At 49.0% G+C, this 23746-nt stretch overlaps 1 protein-coding gene across 1 annotated transcript in view; it reads right to left on the bottom strand.

Moving 5' to 3' along the window:
• The window catches only part of LOC130283226 (mucin-2-like), an 87606-nt gene that overhangs the window by 60988 nt on the left and 2872 nt on the right, over window positions 1-23746 (bottom strand). The window contains exon 2 of the mRNA XM_056532432.1: window positions 9773-9814. The gene's annotated coding sequence lies outside the window, so the exon portion shown is untranslated. The remainder of the gene's footprint in view (window positions 1-9772; window positions 9815-23746) is intronic.

Below are 23746 nucleotides of genomic sequence, written 5' to 3'. Positions count from 1 at the left end.
ATGGAGTAGTTCCTCTCCGCTGGAGAGAAGGTCCTAGAGAAAAAACCACAAGTGACAGCATGCCCGGAAGGATTTTTTTGTAGAAGAACAGCTCCAGCTCCTACTGAGGAGGCATCAACCTCCAATAGGAAGGGTTTGGAAGGGTCAGGTCTGGAGAGCACGGGAGCCGAAGAAAAGGCAGACTTGAGTCGTTTAAAGGAGTCTTCTGCTTGAGGAGGCCAGGACTTGGGATCAGCATTTTTCTTGGTTAAAGCCACGATAGGAGCCACAATGGTAGAAAAATGTGGGATAAATTGCCTGTAATAATTGGCGAACCCCAAAAAGCGTTGGATAGCACGGAGTCCGGAGGGGCGTGGCCAATTTAAGACGGCAGAGAGTTTGTCTGGATCCATCTGTAGTCCCTGGCCAGAGACCAAATATCCTAGAAAAGGAAGAGATTGGCATTCAAACAGACATTTCTCAATTTTGGCATAGAGTTGGTTGTCACGAAGTCTCTGAAGAACCATACGGACATGCTGGCGGTGTTCTTCTAGATTGGCAGAAAAAATTAGGATATCGTCCAGATATACCACAACACAGGAGTATAACAGATCACGAAAAATTTCATTGACAAAGTCTTGGAAGACGGCAGGGGCATTGCACAGTCCAAAGGGCATGACCAGATACTCAAAGTGTCCATCTCTGGTGTTAAATGCCGTTTTCCACTCGTCCCCCTCTCTGATGCGGATGAGGTTATAGGCGCCTCTTAAGTCCAATTTAGTGAAGATGTGGGCACCTTGGAGGCGATCAAAGAGTTCAGAGATGAGGGGTAAGGGGTAGCGGTTCTTAACCGTGATTTTATTAAGACCGCGGTAGTCAATGCAAGGACGTAGGGAGCCATCTTTTTTGGACACAAAGAAAAATCCGGCTCCGGCAGGAGAGGAGGATTTACGGATAAAGCCCTTTTTTAGATTCTCCTGGACGTATTCGGACATGGCAAGAGTCTCTGGGGCAGAGAGAGGATAAATTCTGCCCCGGGGTGGAGTAGTACCCGGGAGGAGGTCGATAGGGCAATCATAAGGCCTGTGAGGAGGTAGAGTCTCAGCTTGTTTTTTGCAGAAAACATCCGCGAAGTCCATATAGGCCTTAGGGAGACCGGTTACTGGAGGAACCACAGAGTTACGGCAAGGGTTACTGGGAACCGGTTTTAGACAGTTCTTGGAACAAGAGGACCCCCAACTCTTGATCTCCCCAGTGGACCAATCCAGGGTTGGGGAATGAAGTTGAAGCCAGGGAAGTCCAAGGAGAATCTCCGAGGTGCAATTGGGGAGGACCAAAAGTTCAATCCTCTCATGATGAGATCCGATGCTCATAAGAAGGGGCTCCGTGCGGAAACGTATGGTACAGTCCAATCTTTCATTATTTACACAATTGATGTAGAGGGGTCTGGCGAGACTGGTCACTGGGATGTTGAACCTGTTGACGAGAGAGGCCAAAATAAAATTTCCTGCAGATCCAGAGTCCAAGAAGGCCACTGTAGAGAAGGAGAAGGCAGAGGCAGACATCCGCACAGGCACAGTAAGACGTGGAGAAGCAGAGTAGACATCAAGGACTGTCTCACCTTTGTGCGGAGTCAGCGTACGTCTTTCCAGGCGGGGAGGACGGATAGGACAATCCCTCAGGAAGTGTTCGGTACTAGCACAGTACAGGCAGAGGTTCTCCATACGGCGTCGTGTCCTCTCTTGAGGTGTCAGGCGAGACCGGTCGACCTGCATAGCCTCCACGGCGGGAGGCACAGGAACAGATTGCAGGGGACCAGAGGAGAGAGGAGCCGAGGAGACGAAACGCCTCGTGCGAACAGAGTCCATATCTAGGCGGAGTTCCTGACGCCTTTCAGAAAAACGCATGTCAATGCGAGTGGCTAGGTGAATAAGTTCATGTAGATTAGCAGGAATTTCTCGTGCGGCCAGAACATCTTTAATGTTGCTGGATAGGCCTTTTTTGAAGGTCGCGCAGAGGGCCTCATTATTCCAGGACAATTCTGAAGCAAGTGTACGGAATTGTACGGCATACTCGCCAACGGAAGAATTACCCTGGACCAGGTTCAACAGGGCAGTCTCAGCAGAAGAGGCTCGGGCAGGTTCCTCAAAGACACTTCGGATTTCCGAGAAGAAGGAGTGTACAGAGGCAGTGACGGGGTCATTGCGGTCCCAGAGCGGTGTGGCCCATGACAGGGCTTTTCCGGACAGAAGACTGACTACGAAAGCCACCTTAGACCTTTCAGTGGGAAACAGGTCCGACATCATCTCCAGATGCAGGGAACATTGGGAAAGAAAGCCACGGCAAAACTTAGAGTCCCCATCAAATTTATCCGGCAAGGATAAGCGTATCCCAGGAGCGGCCACTCGCTGCGGAGGAGGTGCAGGAGCTGGCGGAGGAGATGACTGCTGAAGCTGTGGTAGCAACTGTTGTAGCATAACGGTCAGTTGAGACAGCTGTTGGCCTTGTTGCGCTATCTGTTGTGACTGCTGGGCGACCACCGTGGTGAGGTCAGCGACAACTGGCAGAGGAACTTCAGCGGGATCCATGGCCGGATCTACTGTCACGATGCCGGCTGGCAGGTAGTGGACCCTCTGTGCCAGAGAGGGATTGGCGTGGACCGTGCTAGTGGACCGGTTCTAAGCCACTACTGGTTTTCACCAGAGCCCGCCGCAAAGCGGGATGGTCTTGCTGCGGCGGTAGTGACCAGGTCGTATCCACTAGCAACGGCTCACCTCTCTGGCTGCTGAAGATAGGCGCGGTACAAGGGAGTAGGCAGAAGCAAGGTCGGACGTAGCAGAAGGTCGGGGCAGGCAGCAAGGATCGTAGTCAGGGGCAACGGCAGAAGGTCTGGAAACACAGGCAAGGAACACACAAGGAACGCTTTCACTGGCACTAAGGCAACAAGATCCGGCAAGGGAGTGCAAGGGAAGTGAGGTAATATAGGGAAGTGCACAGGTGAAAACCCTAATTGGAACCACTGCGCCAATCAGCGGCGCAGTGGCCCTTTAAATCGCAGAGACCCGGCGCGCGCGCGCCCTAGGGAGCGGGGCCGCGCGCGCCGGGACAGAACAGACGGGGAGCGAGTCAGGTAGGGGAGCCGGGGTGCGCATCGCGAGCGGGCGCTACCCGCATCGCGAATCGCATCCCGGCTGGCAGCAGGATCGCAGCGCCCCGGGTCAGAGGACGTGACCGGAGCGCTGCAGCGGAGGGAGTGAAGCGAGCGCTCCGGGGAGGAGCGGGGACCCGGAGCGCTCGGCGTAACAATAGATATGAGGTAGATAGATAGATATATATATATGAGATATATAGATAGATATAAGATAGATATGAGATAGATATGAGATAGATAGATAGATATGAGATAGATATGAGATAGATAGATATGAGATAGATAGATATGAGATAGATAGATAGATAGATAGATAGATATGAGATAGACAGATATGAGATAGATAGATATGAGATAGATAGATAGATAGATATGAGATAGATAGATATGAGATAGATAGATAGATATGAGATAGATAGATATGAGATAGATAGATAGATATGAGATAGATAGATAGATATGAGATAGACAGATATGAGATAGATAGATAGATATGAGATAGATAGATAGATAGATAGATAGATAGATATGAGAAAGATAGATATGAGACAGATAGATAGATATGAGATAGATAGATAGATAGATAGACAGATATGAGATAGATAGAGATAGATAGATAGATATGAGATAGATAGATAGATATGAGATAGATAGATAGATATGAGATAGATATGAGACAGATAGATAGAGTGGTGCAGAAGTAGCAGTCACACCCAAACCATCAGTATTATATAAATGGCAGATGACGAGGGACGTGTTATAGATTTGCGCTATATTGGGCGCTGTCAGTTCATGTACGGCTGATCGCTCTCTTGCGTTGTATCAGAATGCAGTCCGGTATGTCACCATTTCCTCCCATTGTTAATTGATTTTCATACATTAATCTGAGGATTATCTATAAGTGTTTAATATTCTCTGCTCATCTTGTCTATAGTTATGTAAAATAGAATTGATGGAAACAATAGAAGATACTTTTGCTCTGATGATTCAGGTGACGCGGAGTTAGGTGCCACCTGCCCTGCCAATCCGGGACAGACATGGAATGTGGGTTTTTAGGTTTTCTTTGAATGGCACTGGGGCTTTGTGTCCCTGCCAGAGACTTCTTATGACCAGGGTGCAACTCTAGGGGGCGCAGGAGTCACACCTGGTGCCTGAGGGTCCTTCCATTGTCCTAGAAGACCCCACATTATACATGGTAGGTGAAGGGCCCTGATTTTACATTGGGGCCCAGGAGTTCCCAGTGTCAGGTATCTGTAGCTTCTATGAGATCAGCCTGTGTCATACATGTAAGTACTTGTGTTTTCGTAGTGTTGTGTAAGCCTATAAATTCTCCCATGGTGAGGAGCCTGTGGTGAAGTCTTCACTTGCTCAATCTTCGTGTTATCTGTGCGCGGTACTTGTCACTAGCAGGTCATACAGGTCATGAGCCCATTCATCAATCACATTTACGTACATTTTTGGAAATATTGGTGACTAAGCCTCATGAGGACTCTGAATACATGTGAATTGTTCTATTTAAGGGGTACTCCAGGGAAGTGTATATTAAAAAAAAAATGCTCCTTAGCCACCACACTACCTGGATATGTTCCCTGGAAACCATCCTGCCTGATATGCATGGCTCTTGTGGCCCGTTGTCTTCTCTGGCTGCTTGATATTCTTTGCTACCCATCCCTCCTCTTGCCTATATCTCCCAACAATCATTGCTGCTCTGCTCTGCCAGCCAGTTCCCTCTTTGAGAGCAGCCCCCACCCTCCTGCTCTGAGCAACAGATAGAAGAAGTTCAGTGTCTGATTGGCTGAGGCTGCACACACCTCCTAGTTCTCAGCACTTAAGGGAGAATGTCTTATCAATGCAGGGCAGAAACCACATGGTCTGTGTCTCCAAAAAGGGTGGGGGGCTGTTTTCAGAGAGGTATTTGTACAGAGACAAAGTGGATTGCTGGATGATGGAATTCCCTCACTTCATGCATGTAAGTGACAATTAAAGAGGGAAACTGCTCTATAAAGCCAATGAATGATATTTAGACAACTATATAGGTAGATGAGTGGGAAAGAATGGGCTATGGGTATAGTTCCCCGGAGTACCCCTTTAAAGATGCACATAGGGTCCCAAATCTGACAACAACTGCAAAAAACATATCTTGCTTTGGAGGAAATGATCCCATTATTCAATTTTTTGGGGCACCATGTAACGTACTAAATCCCAATCAGCAGCAGAAAGGCACCATCATATGACCAAGGCACCTTATCAATTTATATCTATCATGATGAATAGATATCATAGGTGGGTTTCCTGCTCCGGATCTGTCAGTGGGATCTTGCTCTGGAGAACACAGTGTAATCATAAAATGGCCCCCCATTCATTGGAATGGTAAGGGTGTGGAATCACGATAACAAAAAATAAAAAGGATACAAAGAAAACCAGCACACCGGCATACAGGAATGTTTCCAGGGAACAGTGTGTGAATAGGAAGCACAGGAGTGAACGCCGAACCGATTTCTAAGTAGTACAGGAACAATATACGAGGTTCTCCAGCTCCCAATAGAAAAAAAATTAAAGCTTTAATGATAGGAAATAATGGGTCATAAAAACACACTTAAAAGGCAGATGTGTTTCGATTTGGCAGGGTTCTTATTTATGGGGACATGAGTAAACCATGCAGTTTTTATTGCATTTTTTTAGTAACCTATTTTTTCCAATCATTTTGACTTTGAATCATGTCCTATAAGGGTGTAGACACCTGCAGTTTCCCCCTGTAATTCGATGATCATGGGATCAGCCTGGTTAGGGAACAGTTTATCTAGTTGGACGTCCCCTTCACATCACTTCACTCCTCTACATTTTTGGCGCTGTGTAGTGTGGGCACAGTTGTGTAATCATCTGGAGGATTATGATTGACAGCTGCGCCCGCTGCAATGCGCAGGATCCTATCTTGGCTTCTTAACCCTGGAAATGCTGCAAACAATGGGATAGGCTCCTTTTGCCCCCTGATCGTCTCTCTTGGTGATATTGGTTGTAAGACTCACGGCAGTAGGCTGTAGCACTCAGGGTAGTAGTGGATCCGCTGGATATGTGGATGATGGCATGGGCCGTGCCAGGGAGCGGAGTCTAAGGTGCCGCTGGTTTTCACCAGAGCCTGCCGCAAAGTGGGATGGATTTTCTGCGGCAGGCGGTACCCAGCTCACTACCCCTGGCACAACTCGACCACACAGGTGGCTGAGGAGATTCGAGGCACTGGAGGGATATGGCAACTCGTGGTCTGGATAGCAGGTCAATAGGCAGGCGGCACAGGAGCAAGGTCAGGTCACGGAACCAAGGGGTGAGGAACACAGCAAGGAAAGACTACAAATGCTTTCTCTAGGGCACTAAGGCAAATATCTGGCAGGGGTTAGTGGGAGTTGCTGATATTCATAGGATAGGTGCAGGTGTGGATCATAATTACGGGCGCACTGACCCTTTTAATCTTAGAGCTACGGCACGCGCCGGGGCTGCGAGAGGACCGGAGGGACAACAGAGAGCGAAGGTAAGTGACGGGCTGGGATCTTCATGCGGGCGCGTCCTGCGATGAGAATCCCGGCCCTGCCGGCTGAGGAGGAGAGGGAAGGAAAGCGCTCACAGCCAGCATGTCTGGCCAGAGCGCTGAACGTAACATTGGTCACAGGGGCCAAACTTTTTAAAGGATAACCTTAGGTCTACCAAAGCCCATGGAGAAGACTTGTGCAAGTCCCGATTTAATCCTACCTATATAGTCTCAAATACAAAGTTAATTCAATGCATTATAATAACATAAAAAAATAATAATAATAAAATTCAAAAAGTAATGTCACGAACTGGCAGGACTGGTAGTGGATCCTCTGGACCAGAGAGGCGATGGCGCGGGCTGTACTGGAGGACCGGTTCTAAGCAGTTACTGGTCTTCACCAGAGCCCGCCGCAGAGCGGGATGGATTTGCTGCGGCGGTAACTACCAGGTCGTGTCCCTCAGTAACAACTCAACCTCTCTGGAAGCTGATATAGCGTGGTACACAGGGAGTAGGCAAGAGCGTAGTTGAACGTAGCAGAGGTCAGGGGAAACGGCAAAGGTTCACAGGCGAGTAGACGGTAGCAACGGGTTCGGCAACTGGCAAGGCAAACTAACACAGTAGGGAACGCTTTCTCAGAAGCACAAGGCACAAAGATCCGGCAAGGCAGGAAGGGGGAGGCAGCTTATATAGGAAGGACGCAGTAGGAGGTGAGGAACCAGCGCACCAATTACCGGTGCGCTGGCCGTTTAAATTTATTGAAGCCAGCGCGCGCCCTAGAGAGCGGGAACCAGCCGCCACGCCAGCCGCGTCTCTGAAGCTGTGGAACCCGCGCTCCCGGTCATTTCGACTAACCGAGAGATGCCGGGACTGAGGGCTGAGGCATCGGGCGCTCTGGTCCTGAGGTGATGACCGGAGCGCTCGCTGTGACAAGTAATAGTTACTTTGTAGAAAAAACAATGAAAAAAAATAACATGATTTTGTTTTATAAAAAAGAAGCAGGACGCTATTTATGTGTCAATAAATTTCCCCTTGTTTTCCACAGTGTTTAGCAGTCAGGGTGGAGCAGGATAATAGATCATCACTGTCACCTACTTGTCACTTAATGTGAGACATCAATAAGAAAAATAAATTATACAATCAGTGGCTTATTAATATCATTTCTGTTTATACAGTGACTGTCGGCTCCCGGTGACAGATCGGGATGGAGGTCACCATGGGAAAATACTTCTCCTGGCTATTTATGTAACACCACAGATACTTATGTGTAACCACTGAGGCGGTGAATACTCCGTCTACACTCATAGGGGACATGTATCAAAGATTTTACCCCTGTTTTGCATTCCAATTTTTGCGCATAATTTTGCGCAAGCTGTTTTTTTGCGTCTTTTTTTTTTTTGCGCACATTCTGGTGGAGCATTTCCTCCAGATGTGCAGGTTTGGGTGTAACCTTGGAGTGACATATTTAGAACGCACAAATTTATTAACTGCGTACATTTCATTTACCCGCAGAAATCTTGTGCAATGACCATATTTTTTACGCAAATATAAGCCATCTTGAAATGCACGTAGCGAGATGCCCTAAATCCTCGATTTCCTTTTTCAAAGAGTGGATTGAGGAGATGACTGTATTTGCCCGCAATTTATGAAACTCATTGCGCTTGATTGATAAATTTAGCGCTTCTGCGCATAATTTAGAATTCGGCAAAAGTGGTAAACTGCTTCTACCATACACAAATAATGATACATGTCCCTCATAGCCCCTATTATATAGCTTCTACTCCAACTTCTCTTGACAAAAACATATGCCTCACTCTTCCTGACTTAAAGGGGTTCTCCGCTGCTCAGCGTTTGGAACAAACTGTTACAAACGCTGGAGCTGGCGCCGGGAGCTCGTGACTCCATAGCTCCGCCCCTTCATGACATCACGGCCCACATCCTCAATGCAAGTCTATGGGAGGGGGCATCACGCCCCCTCCCATAGACTTTTATTGAGGGGGTGGGGCTATGACTTTACGAGCTCCCGGCTCCAGCGTTTGGAACATTTTGTTGCAGCAGAGTACCCCTTTAAATCCCAAGGTAGAACTTCAGTCTTTAACCCCCATGGCTGAACCTCTAAGGGAAAACTCTTTGCCCCAGCTTCTCTGGTCGAACCCTGATCCTTGGTTGATCGTGTCGGAGATGCCCGGGGCTCAAAACCTGCAGGAACGCATGGAAACGGAGTATCTGCATTTTTACACAGCAGGAACACCATTCCCATGGGCAGAAGTCCTGCAGGACCAGCCCTTGAACACTTTCTTTCCCACGACTTGAACCCCTATGCCACTATATAGTATAAATGTTCTATAATCAGACTGCATTGGTGGATTAATCTCTCCTTCCACCTAAAAAGTCACTGCTATATACCCACTCATGATTGATCAGGGTTTCATTAGAGCCACTTAAAGGGGTACTCCGGTGGAAATTTTTTTTTTAAATCAACTGGTGCCAGAAAGTTAAACAGATTTGTAAATTATTTCTATTAAAAAATCTTAATCCTTCCTGTACTTATTAGCAGTTGTATGTGACAGAGGAAATTCTTTTCTTTTTGAATTTCTTTTTGTCTTTTCCACAGTGCTCTCTGCTGGCACCTGATGCCCGTATCAGGAACTGTCCAGAGCAGCATAGGTTTGCTATGGGGATTTTCTTCTGCTCTGGGCAGTTCCTGATACGGGCATCAGGTGTCAGCAGAGAGCACTGTGGACAAGACAAAAAAGAAATTCAAAAAGAAAAGAATTTCCTCTGTAGCATACAGCTGCTAAAAAGTACTGAAAGGGTAAATATTTTTTAATAGAAGTAATTTACAAATCTGTTTAACTTTCTGGCTTAAAAAAAAAAGTTGATTAAAAAAGAAAAAGGTTTTCCACCGGAGTACCCCTTTAAGATGCTGTATACAAGTCTAAACTTCCCCCGAAGATTATATAAAGAGCTGGTTAGTATCCAGGGTCTCAAAACTGTAGACCTCCAGATGTTTCAAAACCACATCTCCCAGCATGCCTGGACAGCTGTTGTAGTTTTGCAACAGGTGGAGGGTCACAGTTTGGAGACCACTGTTATAGACACAAGGCGTAATGGGCACTTACCCTATATTATGCCCTTCCTGTCTTCCTGCCGGCCTCTCAGACCTGTACTAAAGAACATACATGTCAATTATAACTTACATCATATCATAAAACATATAATAAAAACCTGCAACTGATCTGATGACATGTTGTATAGGAAAGTGACTAGACAGCAAATATAGACCGAAATACAATAGGCTGTAGTGATGGCGCTAATGACTGTTTGTGTACACAGCGTGTTACTGAATTACATGTGGGACTTTCACCGATAAGTGAGCGCAGCTCTGGAGTATAATACAATAGAATAGTGAGTGCAGCTCTGGAGTATATTACAGGATATAACTCAGGATCAGTACAGGATAAGTAATGTAATGTATGTATACAGTGACCTCACCAGCAGAATAGTGAGTACAGCTCTGGAGTATAATACAGGATATAACTCAGGATCAGTACAGGATAAGTAATGTAATGTATGTATACAGTGACCTCACCAGCAGAATAGTGAGTGCAGCTCTGGAGTATATTACAGGATATAACTCAGGATCAGTACAGGATAAGTAATGTAATGTATGTATACAGTGACCTCACCAGCAGAATAGTGAGTACAGCTCTGGAGTATAATACAGGATATAACTCAGGATCAGTACAGGATAAGTAATGTAATGTATGTATACAGTGACCTCACCAGCAGAATAGTGAGTGCAGCTCTGGAGTATATTACAGGATATAACTCAGGATCAGTACAGGATAAGTAATGTAATGTATGTATACAGTGACCTCACCAGCAGAATAGTGAGTACAGCTCTGGAGTATAATACAGGATATAACTCAGGATCAGTACAGGATAAGTAATGTAATGTATGTATACAGTGACCTCACCAGCAGAATAGTGAGTACAGCTCTGGAGTATAATACAGGATATAACTCAGGATCAGTACAGGATAAGTAATGTAATGTATGTATACAGTGACCTCACCAGCAGAATAGTGAGTACAGCTCTGGAGTAAGGTTGGGTGTGTCTGTGCTCCTGTGACTTCCAGCAAACTTCCAGAGAAGCAGACTTTTCTTCCGCCCCTCCCCAGGTGTGTGGCAGACTCCTGGGTAGGGGTCTCTGCTATGGAGCCCCGGGAATCCAGGACTTCATTTTGCGCTCCCCGTTCTAGGCCGGAGGGGTGTGTGCGCGAACATGCAACGGCCAGTAGCCAGGATGGGGTCAGAAGATCGACCAGGGCCCACAGCAATGTGGGGCCCCCTCCCCCATCCCCAGCTGGGAGCTGCAAAGCTCCTAGCAAAAGTTCATCCAGGCCAAGAAGCTCATCCAGGCAGAGGAATGGAGTAAAGGCGTCTACATCAGTTTCCCCAGAACCTCAGCAATGGGGGGTAAAGGGGCCAAGGGAATCCCTGGCAATATTCACATCCAGAATGCAGGCCAAGATGGCTCAATATGAGGAGCTTGGGAAGCAGCTCAGAGGAATAAGAGCGGATTTAAAATTTGCCCGCTACCAAGTGGATCAGTCATCCAGGGCCAAGAAGGCAGCATTTGCCGCTAAGGTAAAAACATTAAAGAAAAAAGTGGAGGAGATTGTGCGGATGAGGTCTGACATTGTGGAGGGTGCCGGCATTTTCCGTGAGAAGTTTGTCCATGGTGCTCGTTTCTCTGGTATGCCGGTCTCCAGAGATGATGATGATGATTGCCAGAGTGAGGAGGAGGAGATGGAGGAAGGTGAAGGAGGTGAGGAGAGCAATGTGAGTGAGGGGGATATGGATACTAATTCTGTGCGTGACACCACTGCTACCCCTGACCCCCCACTTACCCTGAGTGAAGACCGTGTGAACCCGGCTCAGGTGGCCTTACCTACCTCCAGTGAGGATGATGATGATAATGATGATGGCAGTGACTGCAGTCAAGGCAGCGGCTTGGCAGATGGGGGTCTCCTGCGGGCGATTGTAATGCAGGAGTCCCCCACCCGTCTGGAAAACTTCTCTTTTGGAGAGGATTTAGGCCCAGAGGAGGAGAGGAAGAATAAAAAAGCGAAGGGCAGGAAGAGGAAGAAAACGCAAGGACAAGTTAAGTTTGTCTTTTCTTCTTTCCAGCAGTCTGAGTCAGCTGAGAAGCCGATTCAGGATGCTGGGTCCCCCAACCTGCCAGACCCCGTTTCTGTAGTGGAGCGGGGCCAGCATGGGGGATACAGTAGTGCACCCAAAATGGCCGCGGGTGCGATAGAAAAAAAAGGGCACCCTCCTGTGAGGGGGGAGGGTGCCCAGGCACCAGAAAATGGTGGCAGATTCCCTTGTTCGGGGGGCGGTACAGGTCCTGGCACTGCAGGGCACTCCCCTGTGAGGGGGGGGAGTGTTCGGGCACCGGACCTTGTTGGTTCAGGGGGCGGTCCCCTAGGTGATGCAGTCGGTACCGATCCTGGCACTGTGAAGGAGGAGGTTCCCTGCGCGTCAGCCGCAGTAGGCGGGGCGGGAGTGCGTCCGGAGGGACAACTCCCGTCAAAATCGGCGGCGTGCGATGGGGCGGGGCCACCTATGATGGGGGCGGAGTCTGTGTCTGTGCCCAAAGACACTGGACAGAAGAGCCGTGCAGCTCCAATCATTAAGCCAGCAACCCTTATACCTGGAGTAATAGACCCAGCCAGCCCGGCCTGTAACACATCAAGGGAGAGTGTACACAAGAGTGAAAGTGAGAGCAAAAATGTGAATAAAAATGGTAATGTGCAGGATGTGAGTTATGGCAGTGTGCATGGGAGGAGTTGTAGTAGCAGTATGGATGAAGGGAGCGGAGTGCAAGAGAGGGGTGCAAGCGGGGTGCAAGAGAGGGGTGCAAGCGGGGTGCAAGAGAGGGGTGCAAGCGGGGTGCAAGAGATGGGTGCAAGTGGGGTGCAAGAGAGGGGTGTTTGTGAAATACAGGTGAGGAGTGGTAGTGGTATGCAAAAGAGAGGTGTTATGGCTGAGGCTTACATTAGGAACAAGGGTCCTGGTTTGGGGTCTGGTTCTGGTTCGACTGCCCCCCCGGTAGTGGCTGCTTCTCCCAGAAGCTATGCCAGCGTCACTGCCGGGGGATCAGGGGGATCTCCATCTCCATCTGGCTCTGGGGGTCAATTGCAACAGCGCCTCCTGGAGGCTCTACGTAGGGGAGACAGGTCAATCCATGTAGAGGGGAGGGGTGAGGTTGACCTGTCTTTTTGGATAGAAAGACATGGCTTAGGCGCCTTCCGAGAACAAAACGGGGAGGTGGTCTGGTCCCTCCCAACATCCGGGCAGGAAAGTGGCCGTAGGAATGTGGTCCGTTTGGTGTGGAGGGGCGAAGATGCGTGTCCGCCTCGGGGTAAGGTGGTTGAGCTCCTCCTCCAGATGGAATTCAGGGCAAGTGACATCTTTGCCCTGATCCACCCCTATGGTACTTCCGAGTTTGACATCAGCTTCGTTCGACCGGAGGGTTTGGAACTTTTCTGGTCGAACTATGAGGTGGTGAAAAGCGAGCCCGGCTGGCGGGATTTCGCCGTAAAGGCGATATCCCGTCAGAATCTGGCCAAGAAAGTGACTGTATTGACACGTAACGAGTCACTATCTTGCTATGACATCATGACCTGGCTCAGCAGATATGGTGATGTGACGGACATGCCGAAAAAGAACTATGACGAACATGGGATCTGGTCTGGGGCCTGGACGTTTTCCGTCAAACTTAAGCGTTCAGGGAGCACTGTTGCCCACATCCCATCAGCTGCTTTTCTTGGGAGAGACAGAATCCAAATTTTCTACCAGGGGCAGCCCAAGGTCTGTCACAGGTGTGGCAGCCCCACTCACTTTAGCGCAGCCTGTACCGTGCAGGTCTGTGCTCTGTGTGGTGGGGTAGGTCATCTTGCCGCATCCTGTAGGCAGATCAGGTGTCATCTGTGTGGTGTCTTAGGACACCCTTTCAGCCGTTGTCCTAGCGCCTTTGCCCGTGCGACGGTCACCTTGGCTGGGGAAAGCAGTAATGTTGCCTCAGCTGGGGAGGGCACGAGCGCGGGAGAAGGTGCAACAGGGTCAGTGAAGAGGAAAAGTCCCGCCAAGCTGAGGCGGGAGGCTAATCGGAGAAGGAGCAGGGAACTGGAGAGTTCCCATGTGGCAGGGGTAGCTTCTGGCCCTGCTCCAGAGGTTAGTCCTGAAACTGCTGAGGCCCTGGGGGAGAATGTGCTGGATGAGGAAATGGGGAGAATCTGTAAAGAAGAGGGCAGCAAGGCCGATCTTTCCGATTCCTCCCACTATGAAAGTGTGGATGAGGAGGGTGAAGAGAGGCCAAAAAAAAAGGGCAGTAAAGGGAGAAAGAAGAGGTCGGAGCCCTCTAGTCCCCGTGCTACGGACCAAGTCCCAAGCGGAAGCTTACCTGCCCCCCCTCTGATTGATCTGTCTAACCGGTACTCTGTCCTTGATGACATCTCCTCCCCCTCCATGGAGGGGGGGGTCGAGGATGGGGTGCCTGAAGTGGGGGAGCCTCCGGGGGGAACTGGGCCCTGTCCTGATGGGGCAATTTCCTCAGGGGATGGGGCCAAACCGGAGCTAGGTGGAAATGGGGATTCAAAAATGGACCAATCAGAATCCAAAAAACGGTCCAAAGAGAAAGAAGCCTCCTCATCTGGGGATGAGGGGGTGAAGAAAAAACAGAGATAATGGGGGTTAGGGCCATCTAACTCAATCACCCATGATGGCGGCACTCACCCCATTGACGCTGGCATCTATTAACTGTGCCAGCATAAAGTCTGATACGGCTAGATTCGCAGCCTTTGATTTTCTCGGCCGTGTTGATGCCGACATTTTCTTTTTACAGGAGACCAGGTTGTTAGATCTAGCCTCCCTGGTAAAAGCCAGGAGAGAGTGGAGGCGCGGCCCCTCCCACTGGTCTCTTGCGGCTGAGCCGTATAGTGGGGTGGCGGTCCTTTTTACCGCTCCTGTTGAATGCAGACGGGTTATTGAGTTAGAAATGGGGAGGTGCCTGATCTTAGATGTCCTCATGAAGGGGCAAGAGCTTCGGCTTATTAACATCTACGCCCCACAAACAAAGTGGGGACGAAAAGATCTCTTTATGAGGATTAAGCCCTTTCTTTTTACAAGCCGACAGGTGATCTTTGGAGGGGATTTCAATACTGTCACGAGATCCCAAGATAGGAGAGGCTCCAATGATCGGTTGGCTTATGATAGCATAGCCCTCAATAGTATAGTTAGGGAAGCTCGCCTAGAGGATGCCCACATCCGGAGCCCCTCAGGCCACGCGGGTTTCACCTATCATCGAGGTAGCTGCAGGTCTAGAATAGACAGGTTTTATTTAAAGGAGGAAGCCGTCTCTTCCGCAGTGTCCGTGGTTGAGGTGGAGTTCTCCGATCACTGTATGATTTTGTTTTCCCTGAATGTTTCAGAGACCCCCCGGATGGGTAAAGGTTATTGGAAGCTGAATTCGTCCCTCCTGGAGGAAGCGGAGATAAGACAGTCCTTTGAGGATTTTCTTCAGAGTCAGGTACCTTTACTGGACCTATGTAGTAGTAAGTCAGAGTGGTGGGAGATATTCAAGAAGCGGGTTGCGGGGTTCTTCCGCCAGCTCTCGAGCCTCAGGTCCCTGAACAGGTATCGCCTGTATCAGGGTCTGAGGAGGAAACTCGAGCTTCTCGTCTCGACTGGAGGTAGCCGAGAGGATATCTCCAGAGTGAAGTCCTTGCTGATGAGGTGTCAGTACGATAGGCACGCATCTTTGGTTTTTGAGAGGGATTTCGGGAAGTACCGCTCGCCCGACCCTTACAGAAACTGTAAGATGTCAGTGAGTAGTAAAGTGGTCTCAGGACTGATTGATAGTACGGGATCTCTGAATCGGTCCAGATCAGGGATTTTGGAGGTCGTCAGATCCTTCTACTCACACCTCTTGGGAAGGAAGGATCTAGATCGAGACAGGATGTCGGCTTTCCTGGCTGAAACCATTCCTGAGCCAGGGGTAGACCCCTCTCTTGATGTTTTGGCAGAAGAAATCAGGGAAGAGGAAGTGAGACTGGCGATCGAGGGGCTCGCCCCTAAGAAGTCGCCAGGTCCGGATGGCTTAACATCCGAGTGGTACAGGACCTTTAAGGAGTCTTTAGCTCCCCTCTTGACTGAGGTATTCAATGAGTGTCTCTCCTCGGGCACTCTGCCGAAGTCAATGAGGAGGTCAGCCCTGATTCTTCTCTCAAAGGGTAAAGATCCCAGCCGTATTGAGAATTGGAGACCCATAGCTCTTCTCAATGCGGACAGGAAACTTCTGGCCAAGATACTGTTTAATCGGCTGGTGAAGTTTGCACCCCGGCTCCTTTCGGGGGCCCAGCACTGCTCTGTTCCAGGCCGAAGCACCTTAAGTGCTGTCCTTAGTGTCAGGGAGGCAGTGGAGCGGAGTAGTGCAGGTCTCTGGAAGGGGTACTTGCTGTCCCTGGATCAGGCCAAAGCATTTGATCGGGTGAACCACGAGTACCTCTGGTCCGTCCTCCTGAGATATGGCTTACCGAGTACTTTCGTTAATTGGCTTAAGATCTTGTATGCAGGGGCAGAGAGTTTCCCACTGGTGAACGGTTGGTCTGGCCGCTCTTTTGAGGTGGGGTCCGGAGTCCGTCAGGGTTGTCCCTTGAGCCCGCTTTTATACGTGTTCGCAATCGATCCCTTCATCCGGAGGGTAGATTGTGGGCCGTTGGCGGGAGTCGGGATGAGTCTGGCGGAGCTGGATGTCGCCCAGAGAGTGGTGGCGTACGCTGATGATGTCACCATCTTCGTGTCCTCGAGAGAGGAGGTCGATGTGGTGATGTCGGAAGTGGACCGCTACTCGGAGGCATCCGGGTCTAAGATCAACCAGGATAAGTGTGAAAGTCTCTGGCTGGGAGGGGGAGATCCCACGTTTGATCTCCCGGACACCCTTCCAGGGCCCCAAGAGTCAGCAAAACTTCTGGGCATCACATTCGGCCAGGATGATTATCCCACCAAAAACTGGGATGGTAAGCTCCAGGATGCCACTCAGAAGGTGAACCAGTGGAAGGGTTGGTCTATGACCCTCAGGGAAAGGGTACACCTGATCAAATCGTACCTGCTCCCCTTGTTTATCTATCTGGGCAGCGTATGTATTTTGCCAGAGGCTTACTATACTAGGATCTACAGCCTGTTTTTCCAACTGTTATGGGGGAACAGGATAAACCTAGTCAAGAGGGAGGTTACGTACCGCACGAGGAGACTAGGGGGTTTATCTATGGTAAACCCTGTGGTGTTCTTAACGAACACCTTCTTGAAAGCTAACATCTCGAACCTCTGGTCAGAGAGGGCTCCTCCGTGGGTACTCTCCTGCAGGGAATGGTTTCGGCCTTTCTTCCAGGAATGGGAGACAGGAGGGCAAGTGAAGGACCTCCGTACGCCCCATGGATATCTTCCGGCTTACGCTACCCCGACTCTGAAGGCGATACGTCGGTGGGGTCTGGGAGTGTGGGAGATCAGGACCCAGTCAAGGCAGTTCCTTGACAAACGGGTTCTGTTGACCCACTTCCAGAAGCCTCTGGCGCTCAGGGACTGCCCAGGTCGGGATCTGAGGGTGGGGTTGTATCTTTTAAACATGAAAAGGATCCCCCAGAAGTTTTGGGACTTGGCCTGGCGCTGCTTTCAGGGGAAGCTATATGTGAGGGACAATTTGAAGTGTAGGAGATCTGATGACCGGGGGTGTCCCCGAGAAGAGTGCAGGGACATGCTGGAAAGCATGGACCATTTCCTGCTTCATTGTCCCTTTAATATAGGGGTCTACAACCGAGTGGGCGCTTCCATCGGCTGGAGTCAACTTGCATGCCTTACCTATCCGGAATGGGCTTATGGGGCATTCAGGACCCTGGGTGGCCGTGATCGGGGCACTTTATTCTTAGTCAGTTTAGTGGTTAGGTACTACACGTGGAATGCACGGTGTTTAGTGTCTACACAGCGGAAAGTCCTCTTCGAGGTGGAGGTCTGTAGGAACATCACCGGTGACCTCGGGAAGATCAGGTCTTTGGAGTATGGCAGTCTTGGTACCAGTAGGGCTTCTCTCCTATGGAGAGGGTTTTGTTTTGATGTGCCCTAGGTACTAGACCTTTTGGGTAGAGTACCCTGGTTTTGGTTAGGGACAGTGATGTAGGGACAGGGTTAGGGTGATAGTAGGGTCAGTTTATTTTTAGGGATAATGGTAGGGTGAGAGGTAGGGTGCAATTAGGGAAAGAATGTAAATATTTTGTATGTATCAGGATTGCCATCCTTCTTCCTGGTGGTGGGCTAATGCATGTGCACCATAGCTTTTTGTTTTGTTTTCAGACGCTAAAGTTATGTAGGGCTTACAGGCACCGAACTTGGGCCTAAAGTGGGTTGTATTGTTTGTTTTTGTATATTATAAAGCTGGTTATGGTAAAGTTGGTTGGGAGGAGTTCTAGGTTGGGAGGGTGTTTTTGTGGGTGGTGGTGGTTGTTTGTTTTGGTGGACCTGGCATGGGTCAGTTATGGACTGGACATTGAGGACTATGGACTCTATGGACTCTGACCCATGTACAGGAGGGTGGGTGGTGTGGGTGAAGGGACAGTTTAGAGTAGGTTGTTTTCTGTATATTTATAGGTGTATATAGGTTATATGTATATAGTATGTATATAGTATATATAGTAAATATTATAATTTTGTTTGTTTTATATTTTGGTTTGTGTATTATATAGTGTTTATAGTAGTGATAGATGGCAGTCGAACCATTTTTTTTTTTTTTTTTTTTTTTTTTTTTTTTTTTTTTTGTTAAAGCTAAATATGCAATTTTATTTTTGGTTTTTGCACATTAGGTATGCATGCATGTGAGTGTGTTTGGTTATGTTTGGTGTAGTATTAGTATTTTTAGGAAAAGCTGGGCTGGCCGTTTAGGCAGGATTTTTGTTCTTGAAAAGTATGGGTTTATGTTATTTCATTTTGTTGTTTTCCATTATGGCAAAGTTGTGCTGGTTCTGTGTTTGTTATGATTTATATTTTTCTAATAAAAGATTTACAGGATATAACTCAGGATCAGTACAGGATAAGTAATGTAATGTATGTATACAGTGACCTCACCAGCAGAATAGTGAGTACAGCTCTGGAGTATAATACAGGATATAACTCAGGATCAGTACAGGATAAGTAATGTAATGTATGTATACAGTGACCTCACCAGCAGAATAGTGAGTGCAGCTCTGGAGTATATTACAGGATATAACTCAGGATCAGTACAGGATAAGTAATGTAATGTATGTATACAGTGACCTCACCAGCAGAATAGTGAGTACAGCTCTGGAGTATAATACAGGATATAACTCAGGATCAGTACAGGATAAGTAATGTAATGTATGTATACAGTGACCTCACCAGCAGAATAGTGAGTGCAGCTCTGGAGTATATTACAGGATATAACTCAGGATCAGTACAGGATAAGTAATGTAATGTATGTATACAGTGACCTCACCAGCAGAATAGTGAGTACAGCTCTGGAGTATAATACAGGATATAACTCAGGATCAGTACAGGATAAGTAATGTAATGTATGTATACAGTGACCTCACCAGCAGAATAGTGAGTACAGCTCTGGAGTATAATACAGGATATAACTCAGGATCAGTACAGGATAAGTAATGTAATGTATGTATACAGTGACCTCACCAGCAGAATAGTGAGTACAGCTCTGGAGTATAATACAGGATATAACTCAGGATCAGTACAGGATAAGTAATGTAATGTATGTACACAGTGACCTCACCAGCAGAATAGTGAGTACAGCTCTGGAGTATAATACAGGATATAACTCAGGATCAGTACAGGATAAGTAATGTAATGTATGTACACAGTGACCTCACCAGCAGAATAGTGAGTACAGCTCTGGAGTATAATACAGGATATAACTCAGGATCAGTACAGAATAAGTAATGTAATGTATGTACACAGTGACCTCACCAGCAGAATAGTGAGTACAGCTCTGGAGTATAATACAGGATATAACTCAGGATCAGTACAGGATAAGTAATGTAATGTATGTACACAGTGACCTCACCAGCAGAATAGTGAGTGCAGCTTTGGGGTATAATACAGGATATAACTCAGGATCAGTACAGGATAAGTAATGTAATGTATGTACACAGTGACCTCACCAGCAGAATAGTGAGTACAGCTCTGGAGTATAATACAGTATATAACTCAGGATCAGTACAGGATAAGTAATGTAATGTATGTACACAGTGATCTCACCAGCAGAATAGTGAGTACAGCTCTGGAGTATAATACCTGTGTTACGCCGAGCGCTCCGGGTCCCCGCTCCTCCCCGGAGCGCTCGCTTCACTCTCCCCGCGGCAGCGCTCCGGTCACGTCCTCTGACCCGGGGCGCTGCGATTCCGCTGCCAGCCGGGATGCGATTCGCGATGCGGGTAGCGCCCGCTCGCGATGCGCACCCCGGCTCCCCTACCTGACTCGCTCTCCGTCTGTTCTGTCCCGGCGCGCGCGGCCCCGCTCCCTAGGGCGCGCGCGCGCCGGGTCTCTGCGATTTAAAGGGGCACTGCGCCGCTGATTGGCGCAGTGGTTCCAATTAGTGTGTTCACCTGTGCACTTCCCTATATCACCTCACTTCCCCTGCACTCCCTTGCCGGATCTTGTTGCCTTAGTGCCAGTGAAAGCGTTCCTTGTGTGTTCCTTGCCTGTGTTTCCAGACCTTCTGCCGTTGCCCCTGACTACGATCCTTGCTGCCTGCCCCGACCTTCTGCTACGTCCGACCTTGCTTTTGCCTACTCCCTTGTACCGCGCCTATCTTCAGCAGCCAGAGAGGTGAGCCGTTGCTAGTGGATACGACCTGGTCACTACCGCCGCAGCAAGACCATCCCGCTTTGCGGCGGGCTCTGGTGAAAACCAGTAGTGGCTTAGAACCGGTCCACTAGCACGGTCCACGCCAATCCCTCTCTGGCACAGAGGATCCACTACCTGCCAGCCGGCATCGTGACTGTAGATCCGGCCATGGATCCCGCTGAAGTTCCTCTGCCAGTTGTCGCTGACCTCACCACGGTGGTCGCCCAGCAGTCACAACAGATAGCGCAACAAGGCCAACAGCTGTCTCAACTGACCGTTATGCTACAACAGTTACTACCACAGCTTCAGCAGTCATCTCCTCCGCCAGCTCCTGCACCTCCTCCGCAGCGAGTGGCCGCTCCTGGGATACGCTTATCCTTGCCGGATAAATTTGATGGGGACTCTAAGTTTTGCCGTGGCTTTCTTTCCCAATGTTCCCTGCATCTGGAGATGATGTCGGACCTGTTTCCCACTGAAAGGTCTAAGGTGGCTTTCGTAGTCAGCCTTCTGTCCGGAAAAGCCCTGTCATGGGCCACACCGCTCTGGGACCGCAATGACCCCGTCACTGCCTCTGTACACTCCTTCTTCTCGGAAATCCGAAGTGTCTTTGAGGAACCTGCCCGAGCCTCTTCTGCTGAGACTGCCCTGTTGAACCTGGTCCAGGGTAATTCTTCCGTTGGCGAGTATGCCGTACAATTCCGTACTCTTGCTTCAGAATTGTCCTGGAATAATGAGGCCCTCTGCGCGACCTTCAAAAAAGGCCTATCCAGCAACATTAAAGATGTTCTGGCCGCACGAGAAATTCCTGCTAATCTACATGAACTTATTCACCTAGCCACTCGCATTGACATGCGTTTTTCCGAAAGGCGTCAGGAACTCCGCCAAGATATGGACTCTGTTCGCACGAGGCGTTTCTTCTCCTCGGCTCCTCTCTCCTCTGGTCCCCTGCAATCTGTTCCTGTGCCTCCCGCCGTGGAGGCTATGCAGGTCGACCGGTCTCGCCTGACACCTCAAGAGAGGACACGACGCCGTATGGAGAACCTCTGCCTGTACTGTGCTAGTACCGAACACTTCCTGAGAGATTGTCCTATCCGTCCTCCCCGCCTGGAAAGACGTACGCTGACTCCGCACAAAGGTGAGACAGTCCTTGATGTCTACTCTGCTTCTCCACGTCTTACTGTGCCTGTGCGGATGTCTGCCTCTGCCTTCTCCTTCTCTACAGTGGCCTTCTTGGACTCTGGATCTGCAGGAAATTTTATTTTGGCCTCTCTCGTCAACAGGTTCAACATCCCGGTGACCAGTCTCGCCAGACCCCTCTACATCAATTGTGTAAATAATGAAAGATTGGACTGTACCATACGTTTCCGCACGGAGCCCCTTCTTATGAGCATCGGATCTCATCATGAGAGGATTGAACTTTTGGTCCTCCCCAATTGCACCTCGGAAATTCTCCTTGGACTTCCCTGGCTTCAACTTCATTCCCCTACCCTGGATTGGTCCACTGGGGAGATCAAGAGTTGGGGGTCCTCTTGTTCCAAGAACTGTCTAAAACCGGTTCCCAGTAACCCTTGCCGTAACTCTGTGGTTCCTCCAGTAACCGGTCTCCCTAAGGCCTATATGGACTTCGCGGATGTTTTCTGCAAAAAACAAGCTGAGACTCTACCTCCTCACAGGCCTTATGATTGCCCTATCGACCTCCTCCCGGGCACTACTCCACCCCGGGGCAGAATTTATCCTCTCTCTGCCCCAGAGACTCTTGCCATGTCCGAATACGTCCAGGAGAATCTAAAAAAGGGCTTTATCCGTAAATCCTCCTCTCCTGCCGGAGCCGGCTTTTTCTTTGTGTCCAAAAAAGATGGCTCCCTACGTCCTTGCATTGACTACCGCGGTCTTAATAAAATCACGGTTAAGAACCGCTACCCCTTACCCCTCATCTCTGAACTCTTTGATCGCCTCCAAGGTGCCCACATCTTCACTAAATTGGACTTAAGAGGCGCCTATAACCTCATCCGCATCAGAGAGGGGGACGAGTGGAAAACGGCATTTAACACCAGAGATGGACACTTTGAGTATCTGGTCATGCCCTTTGGACTGTGCAACGCCCCTGCCGTCTTCCAAGACTTTGTCAATGAAATTTTTCGTGATCTGTTATACTCCTGTGTTGTTGTATATCTGGACGATATCCTAATTTTTTCTGCCAATCTAGAAGAACACCGCCAGCATGTCCGTATGGTTCTTCAGAGACTTCGTGACAACCAACTCTATGCCAAAATTGAGAAATGTCTGTTTGAATGCCAATCTCTTCCTTTTTTAGGATATTTGGTCTCTGGCCAGGGACTACAGATGGATCCAGACAAACTCTCTGCCGTCTTAGATTGGCCACGCCCCTCCGGACTCCGTGCTATCCAACGCTTTTTGGGGTTCGCCAATTATTACAGGCAATTTATTCCACATTTTTCTACCATTGTGGCTCCTATCGTGGCTTTAACCAAAAAAAATGCTGATCCCAAGTCCTGGCCTCCTCAAGCAGAAGACGCCTTTAAACGACTCAAGTCTGCCTTTTCTTCGGCTCCCGTCCTCTCCAGACCTGACCCTTCCAAACCCTTCCTATTGGAGGTTGATGCCTCCTCAGTGGGAGCTGGAGCTGTTCTTCTACAAAAAAATTCTTCCGGGCATGCTGTCACTTGTGGTTTTTTCTCTAGGACCTTCTCTCCAGCGGAGAGGAACTACTCCATCGGGGATCGAGAGCTTCTAGCCATTAAATTAGCACTTGAGGAATGGAGGCATCTGCTGGAGGGATCAAGTTCTCCTGTTATTATCTACACCGACCACAAGAACCTCTCCTACCTCCAGTCTGCCCAACGGCTGAATCCTCGCCAGGCCCGGTGGTCTCTGTTCTTTGCCCGATTTAATTTTGAGATTCACTTTCGTCCTGCCGATAAGAACATTAGGGCCGATGCTCTCTCTCGTTCCTCGGATGCCTCAGAAGTTGAACTCTCTCCGCAACACATCATTCCACCTGACTGCCTGATCTCCACTTCTCCAGCCTCCATCAGGCAGACTCCTCCAGGAAAGACCTTTGTTTCTCCTCGCCAACGCCTCGGAATCCTCAAATGGGGTCACTCCTCCCATCTCGCAGGTCATGCGGGTATCAAGAAATCT

Source organism: Hyla sarda, chromosome 7 (assembly GCF_029499605.1).
Source record: "Hyla sarda isolate aHylSar1 chromosome 7, aHylSar1.hap1, whole genome shotgun sequence".
In the NCBI taxonomy this organism is placed as follows: domain Eukaryota; kingdom Metazoa; phylum Chordata; class Amphibia; order Anura; family Hylidae; genus Hyla; species Hyla sarda.
This window is presented reverse-complemented; position numbering and strand designations above follow the sequence as displayed.